The sequence below is a fragment of the Papaver somniferum genome, chromosome 10, assembly GCF_003573695.1.
Source record: "Papaver somniferum cultivar HN1 chromosome 10, ASM357369v1, whole genome shotgun sequence".
NCBI lineage: Eukaryota > Viridiplantae > Streptophyta > Magnoliopsida > Ranunculales > Papaveraceae > Papaver > Papaver somniferum.
In genome coordinates this window covers 102964048-102975976 of record NC_039367.1, presented here as the reverse complement: position 1 = coordinate 102975976, position 11929 = coordinate 102964048, and positions in this window count along the sequence as shown.

The following is an 11929-nucleotide window of genomic DNA, read 5'->3' as shown; positions in this document are numbered from 1 at the left end:
TTCGTTATATGTCTGAAAATGATTTCTGAGACTAAATTGTAAACTAGATAAACTTATCTTTAACAGAAAAAGTTTGAAAAATTATTGTAATTACAAATAATATGTTCTAAGGCATTCCATCTAGTAAAAATTCCATTTCTATGTACGTTGATTCAAGAAAATATGAAGTAAGTCAAATTTCACAATAGAAGAAGGTTGAAAGACCAAGAAGAACTAATCCAAATCCTAACAAATTTCATCTACTTTGGATCAAATAGAAAGACAAAGCCAATACAAAAAGAAAGAGTTCATAAAAATGTTGAATTTTATATACGTTAACTCAAAAAAGTCTACACACTTCGTTATACATCTGAAATTGATTTCTGAGATTAAATTGTAAACTAGATAAACTCATCTTTAACAGAAAAAGTTTGAAAAATGTATTGTAATCACAAATAATATGTTCTAAAGCATTTCGTCTAGTAAAAATTGCATTTCTATGTACGTTGATTCAAGAAAATATGAAGGAAGTCAAATTTCACAATAGAAGAAGGATAAAAGCCCAGGCAGAACTAATCCAAATTCCAACAAATTTCGTCTATTTGAATCAAATTGAAAGACAAAGCCAATACAAAAATAAAGAGTTCATAAAAATGTTATATTTTTTATACGTTAAGTAAAAAAAGTCTACACTCCTCGTTATAAGTCGGAAGTTGATTTTTGAGACTAAATTTGTAAACTAGATAAACTCATCTTTAACAGAAAAAGTTTGAAAAATGTATTGTAATCACAATTAATATGTTCTTAGGCAGTACGTCTAGTAAAAATTGCATTTCTATGTACGTTGATTCAAGAATATATGAAGGAAGTCAAATTTCACTATAGAAGAAGGACGAAAGACCAAGAATAACTAATCCAAATCCTAACGAATTTCATCTATCTTGAATCAAATAGCAAGACAAATCCAACACAAAAAGAAAGTTTTCATAAATATGTTGAATTTTATATATGTTAACTCAAAAAGTCTACACACTTCGTTATATGTCTGAAAATGATTTCTGAGACTAAATTGTAAACTAGATAAACTTATCTTTAACAGAAAAAGTTTGAAAAATTATTGTAATTACAAATAATATGTTCTAAGGCATTCCATCTAGTAAAAATTCCATTTCTATGTACGTTGATTCAAGAAAATATGAAGTAAGTCAAATTTCACAATAGAAGAAGGTTGAAAGACCAAGAAGAACTAATCCAAATCCTAACAAATTTCATCTACTTTGAATCAAATAGAAAGACAAAACCAATACAAAAAGAAAGAGTTCATAAAAATGTTGAATTTTATATACGTTAACTCAAAAAAGTCTACACACTTCGTTATACATCTGAAATTGATTTCTGAGATTAAATTGTAAACTAGATAAACTCATCTTTAACAGAAAAAGTTTGAAAAATGTATTGTAATCACAAATAATATGTTCTAAAGCATTTCGTCTAGTAAAAATTGCATTTCTATGTACGTTGATTCAAGAAAATATGAAGGAAGTCAAATTTCACAATAGAAGAAGGATAAAAGCCCAGGCAGAACTAATCCAAATTCCAACAAATTTCGTCTATTTGAATCAAATTGAAAGACAAAGCCAATACAAAAATAAAGAGTTCATAAAAATGTTATATTTTTTATACGTTAAGTAAAAAAAGTCTACACTCCTCGTTATAAGTCGGAAGTTGATTTTTGAGACTAAATTTGTAAACTAGATAAACTCATCTTTAACAGAAAAAGTTTGAAAAATGTATTGTAATCACAATTAATATGTTCTTAGGCAGTACGTCTAGTAAAAATTGCATTTCTATGTACGTTGATTCAAGAATATATGAAGGAAGTCAAATTTCACAATATAAGAAGGATGAAATACCAAGCAGAACTAATCCAAATCCTAACAAATTTCATCTATATTGAATCAAAAACAAAGACAAAGCCAACACAAGAATAAAGAGTTCATAAAAATGTAGATTTTTTATACGTTAAATCAAAAAAGTCTACACTCTTCGTTATAATTCGGAAGTTGATTTCTGAGACTAAATTGTAAACTAGATAAACTCATCTTTAACAGATTTTTTTTGAAAAATGTATTGTAATCACAAATAATATGTTCTAAGGAATTACGTCTAGTAAATATTGCATTTCTATGTACGTTGATTCAAGAATATATGAAGGAAATCAAATTTCACAATAGAAGAAGGACGAAAGACCAAGCAGAACTAATCCAAATCCTAACAAATTTCTCTATCTTGAATCAAATAGAAAGACAAAGCCAACACAATAAGAAAGTGTTCATAAAAATGTTAAATTTTCTACATGTTAACTCAAAAAGTCTACACACTTCGTTATACGTCTGAAATTAATTTCTGAGACTAAATTGTAGATAAACTCATCTTTAACATAAAAAGTTTGAAAAATGTATTGTAATATAAATAAAATATTCTAAGGCATTCCGTCTAGTAAAAATTGCATTTCTATGTACGTTGATTCAAGAAAATATGAAGGAAGTCAAATTTCACAATAGAAGAAGGATGAAAGACCAAGAAGAACTAATCCAAATACTAACAAATTTCATCTATCCTGAATCAAATAGAAAGACAAAGCCAACACAAAAAGAAAGAGTTCATAAAAATGTTGAATTTTATATACGTTAACTCAAAAAAATCTACACACTTCGTTATAAGTCTGAACTTGGTTTCTGAGACTAATTTGTAAATTAGATAAACTCATATTTTAAGAGAAAAAGTTTGAAAAATGTATTGGAATCACGAATAATATGTTCTAAGGCTTAACGTCTAGTAAAAATTGCATTTCTATGTACGTTGATTCAAGAAAATATGAAGGAAGCCAAATTTCACAATAGAAGAAGGATGAAAGACCAAGAAGAACTAATCCAAATACTAAAAAAAAAATCTATCTTGAATAAAATAGAAAGACAAAGCCAATACAAGAATAAAGAGTTCATAAAAATGTTAGATTTTTTATACGTTAAATCAAAAAAGTCTACACATTTCGTTATAAGTCGGAAATTGATTTTTGAGACTAAATTGTAAACTAGATAAACTCATGTTTAACAGAAAAACTTTGAAAAATGTATTGGATTCACAAATAATATGTTCTAAGGCTTAACGTCTAGTAAAAATTGCATTTCTATGTACGTTGATTCAAGAATATATGAAGGAAATCAAATTTCACAATAGAAGAAGGACGAAAGACCAAGCAGAACTAATCCAAATCCTAACTAATTTCTCTATCTTGAATCAAATAGAAAGTCAAAGCCAACACAATAAGAAAGTGTTCATAAAAATGTTAAATTTTATATATGTTAACCCAAAAAAGTCTACAAACTTCGGTATAAATCGGAAATTGATTTCTGAGACTAAATTGTAAACTAGATAAACTCATCTTTAACAGAAAAAGTTTGAAAAATGTATTGTATTTACAGTTAATATGTTCTAAGGCAATATGTCTACTAAAAATTGCATTTTTTTGTACGTTGATTCAAGAAAATATGAAGGAAATCAAATTTCACAATAGAAGAAGGACGAAAGACCAAGCAGAACTAATCCAAATCCTAACAAATTTCTCTATCTTGAATCAAATAGAAAGACAAAGCCAACACAATAAGAAAGTGTTCATAAAAATGTTAAATTTTATACATGTTAACTCAAAAAGTCTACACACTTCGTTATACGTCTGAAATTGATTTCTGATACTAAATTGTAGATAAACTCATCTTTAACAGAAAAAGTTTGAAAAATGTATTGTAATACAAATAATATGTTCTAAGGCATTCCGTCTAGTAAAAATTGCATTTCTATGTACGTTGATTCAAGAAAATATGAAGAAAGTCAAATTTCACAATAGAAGAAGGATGAAAGACCAAGAAGAACTAATCCAAATACTAACAAATTTCATCTATCTTGAATCAAACAGAAAGACAAAGCCAACACAAAAAGAAAGAGTTCATAAAAATGTTGAATTTTATATACGTTAACTCAAAAAAATCTACACACTTCGTTATAAGTCTGAACTTGGTTTCTGAGACTAATTTATAAATTAGATAAACTCATCTTTAACAGGAAAAGTTTGAAAAATGTATTGGAATCACAAATAATATGTTCTAAGGCTTAACGTCTAGTAAAAATTGCATTTCTATGTACGTTGATTCAAGAAAATATGAAGGAAGCCAAATTTCACAATAGAAGAAGGATGAAAGACCAAGAAGAACTAATCCAAATACTAACAAATTTCATCTATCTTGAATCAAATAGAAAGACAAAGCCAATACAAGAATAAAGAGTTCATAAAAATGTTAGATTTTTTATACGTTAAATCAAAAAGGTCTACACTCTTTGTTATAGTTCGGAAGTTGATTTCTGAGACTAAATTGTAAACTAGATAAACTCATCTTTAACAGATTATTTTTGAAAAATGTATTGTAATCACAAATAATATGTTCTAAGGAATTACGTCTAGTAAATATTGCATTTCTATGTACGTTGATTCAAGAATATATGAAGGAAATCAAATTTCACAATAGAAGAAGGACGAATGACCAAGCAGAACTAATCCAAATCCTAACTAATTTCTCTATCTTGAATCAAATAGAAAGTCGAAGCCAACACAATAAGAAAGTGTTCATAAAAATGTTAAATTTTATATATGTTAACTTAAAAAGTCTACACACTTCGTTATAAGTCGGAAATTGATTTTTGAGACTAAATTGTAAACTAGATAAACTCATCTTTAACAGAAAAAGTTTGAAAAATGTATTGGAATCACAAATAATATGTTCTAAGGCTTAACGTCTAGTAAAAATTGCATTTCTATGTACGTTGATTCAAGAAAATATGAAGGAAGCCAAATTTCACAATAGAAGAAGGATGAAAGACCAAGAAGAACTAATCCAAATACTAACAAATTTCATCTTTGTTGAATCAAATAGAAAGACAAAGCCAATACAAGAATAAAGAGTTCATAAAAATGTTAGATTTTTTATACGTTAAATCAAAAAAGTCTACACTCTTCGTTATAATTCGGAAGTTGATTTCTGAGACTAAATTGTAAACTAGATAAACTCATCTTTAACAGATTTTTTTTGAAAAATGTATTGTAATCACAATTAATATGTTCTAAGGCAGTACGTCTAGTAAAAATTGCATTTCTATGTACGTTGATTCAAAAATATATGAAGGAAGTCAAATTTCACTATAGAAGAAGGACGAAAGACCAAGAAGAACTAATCCAAATCCTAAGAAATTTCATCTATCTTGAATCAAATAGCAAGACAAATCTAACACAAAAAGAAAGTGTTCATAAAAATGTTGAATTTTATATATGTTAACTAAAAAAGTCTACACACTTCGTTATACGTCTGAAATTGATTCCTGAAACTAAATTGTAAACTAGATAAACTTATTTTTAACAGAAAAAGTTTGAAAAATGTATTGCAATCACAAATAATATGTTCTAAGGCTTAACGTCTAGTAAAAATTGCATTTCTATGTACGTTGATTCAAGAAAATATGAAGGAAGTCAAATTTCACAATAGAAGAAGGATGAAAGACCAAGAAGAACTAACCCAAATACTAACAAATTTCATCTATCTTGAATCAATAGAAAGACAAAGCCAACACAAAAAGAAAGAGTTCATAAAAATGTTGAATTTTACATACGTTAACTCATCTTTAACATAAAAAGTTTGAAAAATATATTATAATCACAAATAATATGTTCTAAGGCATTACGTCTAGTAAATATTGCATTTCTATGTACGTTGATTCAAGAATATATGAAGGAAATCAACTTTCACAATAGAAGAAGGATGGAAGACCAGCCAGAACTAATCCAAATTCTAAAAAATTTCATCTATTTGAATCAAATCGAAAGACAAAGCCAATACAAAAATTAAGAGTTCACAAAAACGTTGAATTTTTATACGTTAACTCAAAAAATTCTACACTCTTCGTTATAAGTCGGAAGTTGATTTCTGAGACTAAATTGTAAACTAGATAAACTCATCTTTAACAGAAAAAGTTCGGAAAATGTATTGTAATCACAATTAATATGTTCTAAGGAAGTACGTCTAGTAAAAATTGCATTTCTATATACGTTGATTCAAGAATATATGAAGGAAGTCAAATTTGACAATAGAAGAAGGATGAAAGACTAAGAAGAACTAATCCAAATCCTAACAAATTTCATCTATCTTGAATCAAATAGAAAGACAAAGCCAGTAAAGAAAGAAAAAGTTCATAAAAATGTATAATTTTGTATACGTTAACTCAAAAAAGTCTACACACTTCGTTATACATCTAAAATTGATTTCTGAGACTAAATTGTAAACTAGATAAACTCATTTGTAAAAGAAAAATTATGAAAAATGTATTGTAATCACAAATAATATGTTCTAAGGCAGTACGTCTAGTAAAAATTGCATTTCTATGTACGTTGATTCAAGAATATATCAAGGAAATCAAATTTCACAATAGAAGAATGACGAAAGACCAAGCAGAACTAATCCAGATCCTAACAAATTTCTCTATCTTGAATCAAATAGAAAGACATAGCCAACACAATAAGAAAGTGTTCATAAAAATGTTAAATTTTATATATGTTAACTAAAAAAGTCTACACACTTCGTTATACGTCTGAAATTGATTTCTGAGACTAAATTGTAGATAAACTCATTTTTAAGAGAAAAAGTTTGAAAAATGTATTGTAATCACAAATAATATGTTCTAAGGCATTCCGTCTAGTAAAAACTGCATTTCTATGTACGTTGATTCAAGAAAATATGAAGGAAGCCAAATTTCACAATAGAAGAAGGATGAAAGACCATCCAGAACTAATCCAAATTGTAACAAAATTAATCTATTTGAATCAAATTGAAAGACAAAGCCAATACAAAAATAAAGAGTTCATAAAAAAGTTGAATTTTTTATACGTTAACTCAAAAAAGTCTGCACTCTTTAATATAAGTCGGAAGTTGATTTCTGAGACTAAATTGTAAGCAAGATAAACTCATTTTTAACAGAAAAAGTTTGAAAAATGTATTGTAATCACAATAAATATGTTCTAAGCCATTACGTCTAGTAAAAATTGCATTTCTGTGTACGTTGATTCAAGAAAATATGAAGGAAGTCAAATTTCACAATATAAGAAGGATGAAAGACCAGCCAGAACTAAACCGAATTTAAAAAATTTCATCTATTTGATTCAAATTGAAAGACAAAGCCAGGACAAAAAAAAGAATTCATAAAAATGTTGAATCTTTTATACGTTAACTCAAAAAAGTCTACACTCTTCATTATAAGTCGGAAGTCGATTTCCGAGACTAAATTGTAAACTAGTTAAACTCATCTTTAACTGAAAAAGTTTGAAAAATGTATTGTAATCTCAATAAATATGTTCCAAGGCAGTACGTCTAGTAAAAATTGCATTTCTATGTACGTTGATTCAAGAATATATGAAGGAAGTCAAATTTCACAATAGAAGAAGGATGAAAGACAAAGCAGAACTAATCCAAATCCTAACAAATTTCATCTATCTTGAATCATATAGAAAGACAAAGCCAACACAAAAACAAAGAGTTCATAAAAATGTTGAATTTTATATACGTTAACTCAAAAAAGTCTACAAACTTCGGTATAAATCGAAAATTGATTTCTGAGACTCAATTGTAAACTAGATAAACTCATCTTTAACAGAAAAATTTTGAAAAATGTATTTTAATCACAAATTATATGTTCTAAGGAATTACGTCTAGTAAAAATTGCATTTCTATGTAAGTTAATTCAAGAAAATATGAAGGAAGCCAAATTTCACAATAGAAGAAGGATGAAAGACCAGCCAGAACTAATCCAAATTGTAACAAAATTCAGCTATTTGAATCAAATTGAAAGACAAAGCCAATACAAAAATAAAGAGTTCATAAAAATGTTGAATTTTTTATACGTTAACTCAAAAAAGGCTACACTCTTTGTTATAAGTCGGAAGTTGATTTCTGAGACTAAATTGTAAACAAGATAAACTCATCTTTAACAGAAAAAGTTCGAAAAATGTATTGTAATCACAATAAATATGTTCTAAGCCATTACTTCTAGTAAAAATTGTATATTTGTGTACGTTAGAGCTGCACATGAGCCGGTACAGTCCGGGTTTCTTATGAACACGGTACCTATACCTGGAGTTGACCGGTACCTCATTTTGAGGACCAGTACCTGTACCTGTACCTGTAAGACCGGTCAGGTACAAGAACGGTACCGGGTTTTTACTTGAGAACAATACTTACAACACAACAAACACAACCTCAGATATACAAAGGTAAAACAGCGTGTTCTTAATACATTAATTACACTATGTTCTTCAGATAAACATTCTCCATTCTCTGCATCTCAAGACTATAACAACATCTCAACCTTCCATGACTTCTTAACATCAACATTGAATCAAATCCTTCTAACAACAACCCTTACCTGATCTTCTTAAACTCTAGTCATAACAGTCACCACCATCTTCCCATTTCTTCTGAACTTCTCAGTTGCTACACAAATTGCAAAAATTGGGAGGATCGAGAAACTGTTCAACAAATTCAGGATCATCGCTACACAGATTGCACAAATTGGAAGACTGACTTGCTATACCCTTGCTACACCATTAGAAACCCGAACCTCTTGTTTCCGCAAACACCATTATTTTGAAACGATGGATTTTAATTACTAGTAGATGTGATTGAGATGAAGAAGGAATCGATTCATGAAGTTTTTAAAAATGGTGGAGATTCAGTTAGGGTTTCAAAGAATCAAGAGATGGATTTGAGATGAAGATGATGCAGCTAACTCGAGAAGATGATGAAACCCATGAAATTACGTTAGGGTTTGAGATGAATTCGATATTGGTGGAAATTTGATGGGGAAATTGATGAGATTCAGAAGGGGATTAGGGTTTCTGCTACAGGAATTGGTGGTGGTTGATGTGTACGATTTAGAGCTGTTGTTGGTGGTTGATGCAGGAGATATAGAAGACAAATGAAATCTGTCTTTTGCTGTGTGTGAATCAATTGAAGGTGGCTGATTAAGAACGACGAAGAAGAAGAACTAATTTGGTTCAGAAGAACAGAAGAAAAACAAGGAAAGAAGAAGAACTAATTTGTATATACCCAGCATAAACGTCTAGGATCCACGGAAATCTAAGGAACAACATTATTCGGGAATTTCGGTCCGGTACACACCGGGAATCTAGTAGAACCCGGTCCCTATACTCAATCGACACCGGTTCTTAAAATTAGAACCATTCCTTGTACCTCCTTCGCCGGTTCTGGGCCGGTACCGGTTCTTTTTTTCCGGTTCTGGTTCGGTTCCTGTGCAGCCTTAGTGTACGTTGATTCAAGAAAATATGAAGGAAGTGAAATTTCACAATATAAGAAGGATGAAAGACCATCCAGAACTAATCCAAATTCTAACAAATTTCATTTATTTGAATCAAATTGATAGGCAAAGCCAAGACAATAATAAAGAGTTCATAAAAATGTTGAATTTTTTATACGTTAACTCAAAAAAGTCTACTATCTTCGTTATAAGTCGGAAGTTGATTTCTGAGACGAAATTGTAAACTAGATAAACTCATCTCTAACAGAAAAAGTTTGACAAATGTATTGTAATCACAATTAATATGTTATAAGGCAGTACGTCTAGTAAAAACTGCATTTCTATGTACGTTGATTCAAGAATATATGAAGGAAGTCAAATTTCACAATAGAACAAGGATGAAAGACCAAGCAGAACTAATCCAAATCCTAACAAATTTCATCTATATTGAATCAAAAAGAAAGACAAAGCCAACACAAAAAGAAAGATTTCATAAAATGCTGAATTTTATATACGTTAACTCAAAAAAGTCTACAGTCTTCGTTATAAGTCGGAAGTTGATTTCTGAGACAAAATTGTAAACTAGATAAACTCATCTTTAACAGAAATTTATTGAAAAATGTATTGTAATCACAATTAATATGTTATAAGGCATTACGTCTAATAAAAATTTCATTTCTATTTACGTTGATTCAAAAATATATGAAGGAAGTCAAATTTCACTGTGGAAAAAGGACGAAAAACCAAGCAGAACTAATCCAAATCCTAACAAATTTCATCTATCTTGAATCAAATAGAAAGACAAAGCCAACACAAAAAGAAAGTGTTCATAAAAATGTTGAATTTTATATACGTTATCTCAAAAAGTCTACACACTTCGTTATAAGTCGGAAATTGATTATTGAGACTAAATTGTAAACTAGATAAACTCATCTTTAACAAAAAAAATTGAAAAATGTATTGTAATTACAATTAATATGTTCTAAGGCAATACGTCTAGTAAAAATTGCATTTCTATGTACGTTGATTCAAGAAAATATGAAGGAAGTCAAATTTCACAATAGAAGAAGGATGAAAGACCAAGAAGAACTAATCCAAATCCTATCAAATTTCATCTATCTTGAATCAAATAGAAAGGCTAAGCCAACATAAAAAGAAAGAGTTCATAAAAATGTTGAATGTTATATACGTTAACTCAAAAAGGTCTACACACTTCGTTATACATCTGAAATTGATTTCTGAGACTAAATTGTAAACTAGATAAACTCATCTTTAACAGAAAAAGTATGGAAAATGTATTTTAATCACAAATAATATGTTGAAGGCATTACGTCTAATAAAAATTGCATTTTTATGTACGTTGATTCAAGAAAATATCAAGGAAGTCAAATTTCACAATAGAAGAAGGATAAAAGCCCAGGTAGAACTAATCAAAATTCCAACAAATTTCATCTATTTGAATCAAATTCAAAGACAAAGCCAATATAAAAATAAAGAGTTCATAAAAATGTTAGATTTTTTATACGTTAAGTCAAAAAAGTCTACGCTCTTCGTTATAAGTCGGAAGTTGATTTCTGAGACTAAATTGTAAACTAGATAAACTCATCTTTAACAGAAATTTATTGAAAAATGTATTGTAATCACAATTAATATGTTATAAGGCAGTACGTCTAATAAAAATTTCATTTCTATGTACGTTGATTCAAAAATATATAAAGGAAGTCAAATTTCACTATAGAAGAAGAACGAAAGACCAAGCAGAACTAATCCAAATCCTAACAAATTTCATCTATCTTGAATCAAATAGAAAGACAAAGCCAACACAAAAAGAAAGTGTTCATAAAAATGTTGAATTTTATATATGTTAACTCAAAAAGTCTACACACTTCGTTATACGTCTGAAATTGATTTCTGAGACTAAATTGTAAACTAGATAAACTTATCTTTAACAGAAAAAGTTTGAAAAATGTATTGTAATTACAAATAATATGTTCTAAGGCATTCCATCTAGTAAAAATTCCATTTCTATGTACGTTGATTCAAGAAAATATGAAGGAAGTCAAATTTAACAATAGAAGAATGATGAAAGACCAAGAAGAACTAATCCAAATCCTAACGAATTTCATTTATCTTGAATCAAATAGAAAGACAAAGCCAACACAAAAAGAAAGAGTTCATAAAAATGATGATTTTTATATACGTTAACTCAAAATAGTCTACACACTTCTATATACGTCTGAAATTGATTTCTGAGACTTAATTGTAAACGAGATAAACTCATCTTTAAGAGAAAAAGTTTGAAAAATGTATTGTAATCACAAATAATATGTTATAAGTCATTAAGTCTAATAAAAATTGCATTTTTATGTACGTTGATTCAAGAAAATATCAAGGAAGTCAAATTTCACGATAGAAGAAGGATAAAAGCCCAGGTAGAACTAATCAAAATTCCAACAAATTTCATCTATTTGAATCAAATTCAAAGACAAAGCCAATATAAAAATAAAGAGTTCATAAAAATGTTAGATTTTTTATACGT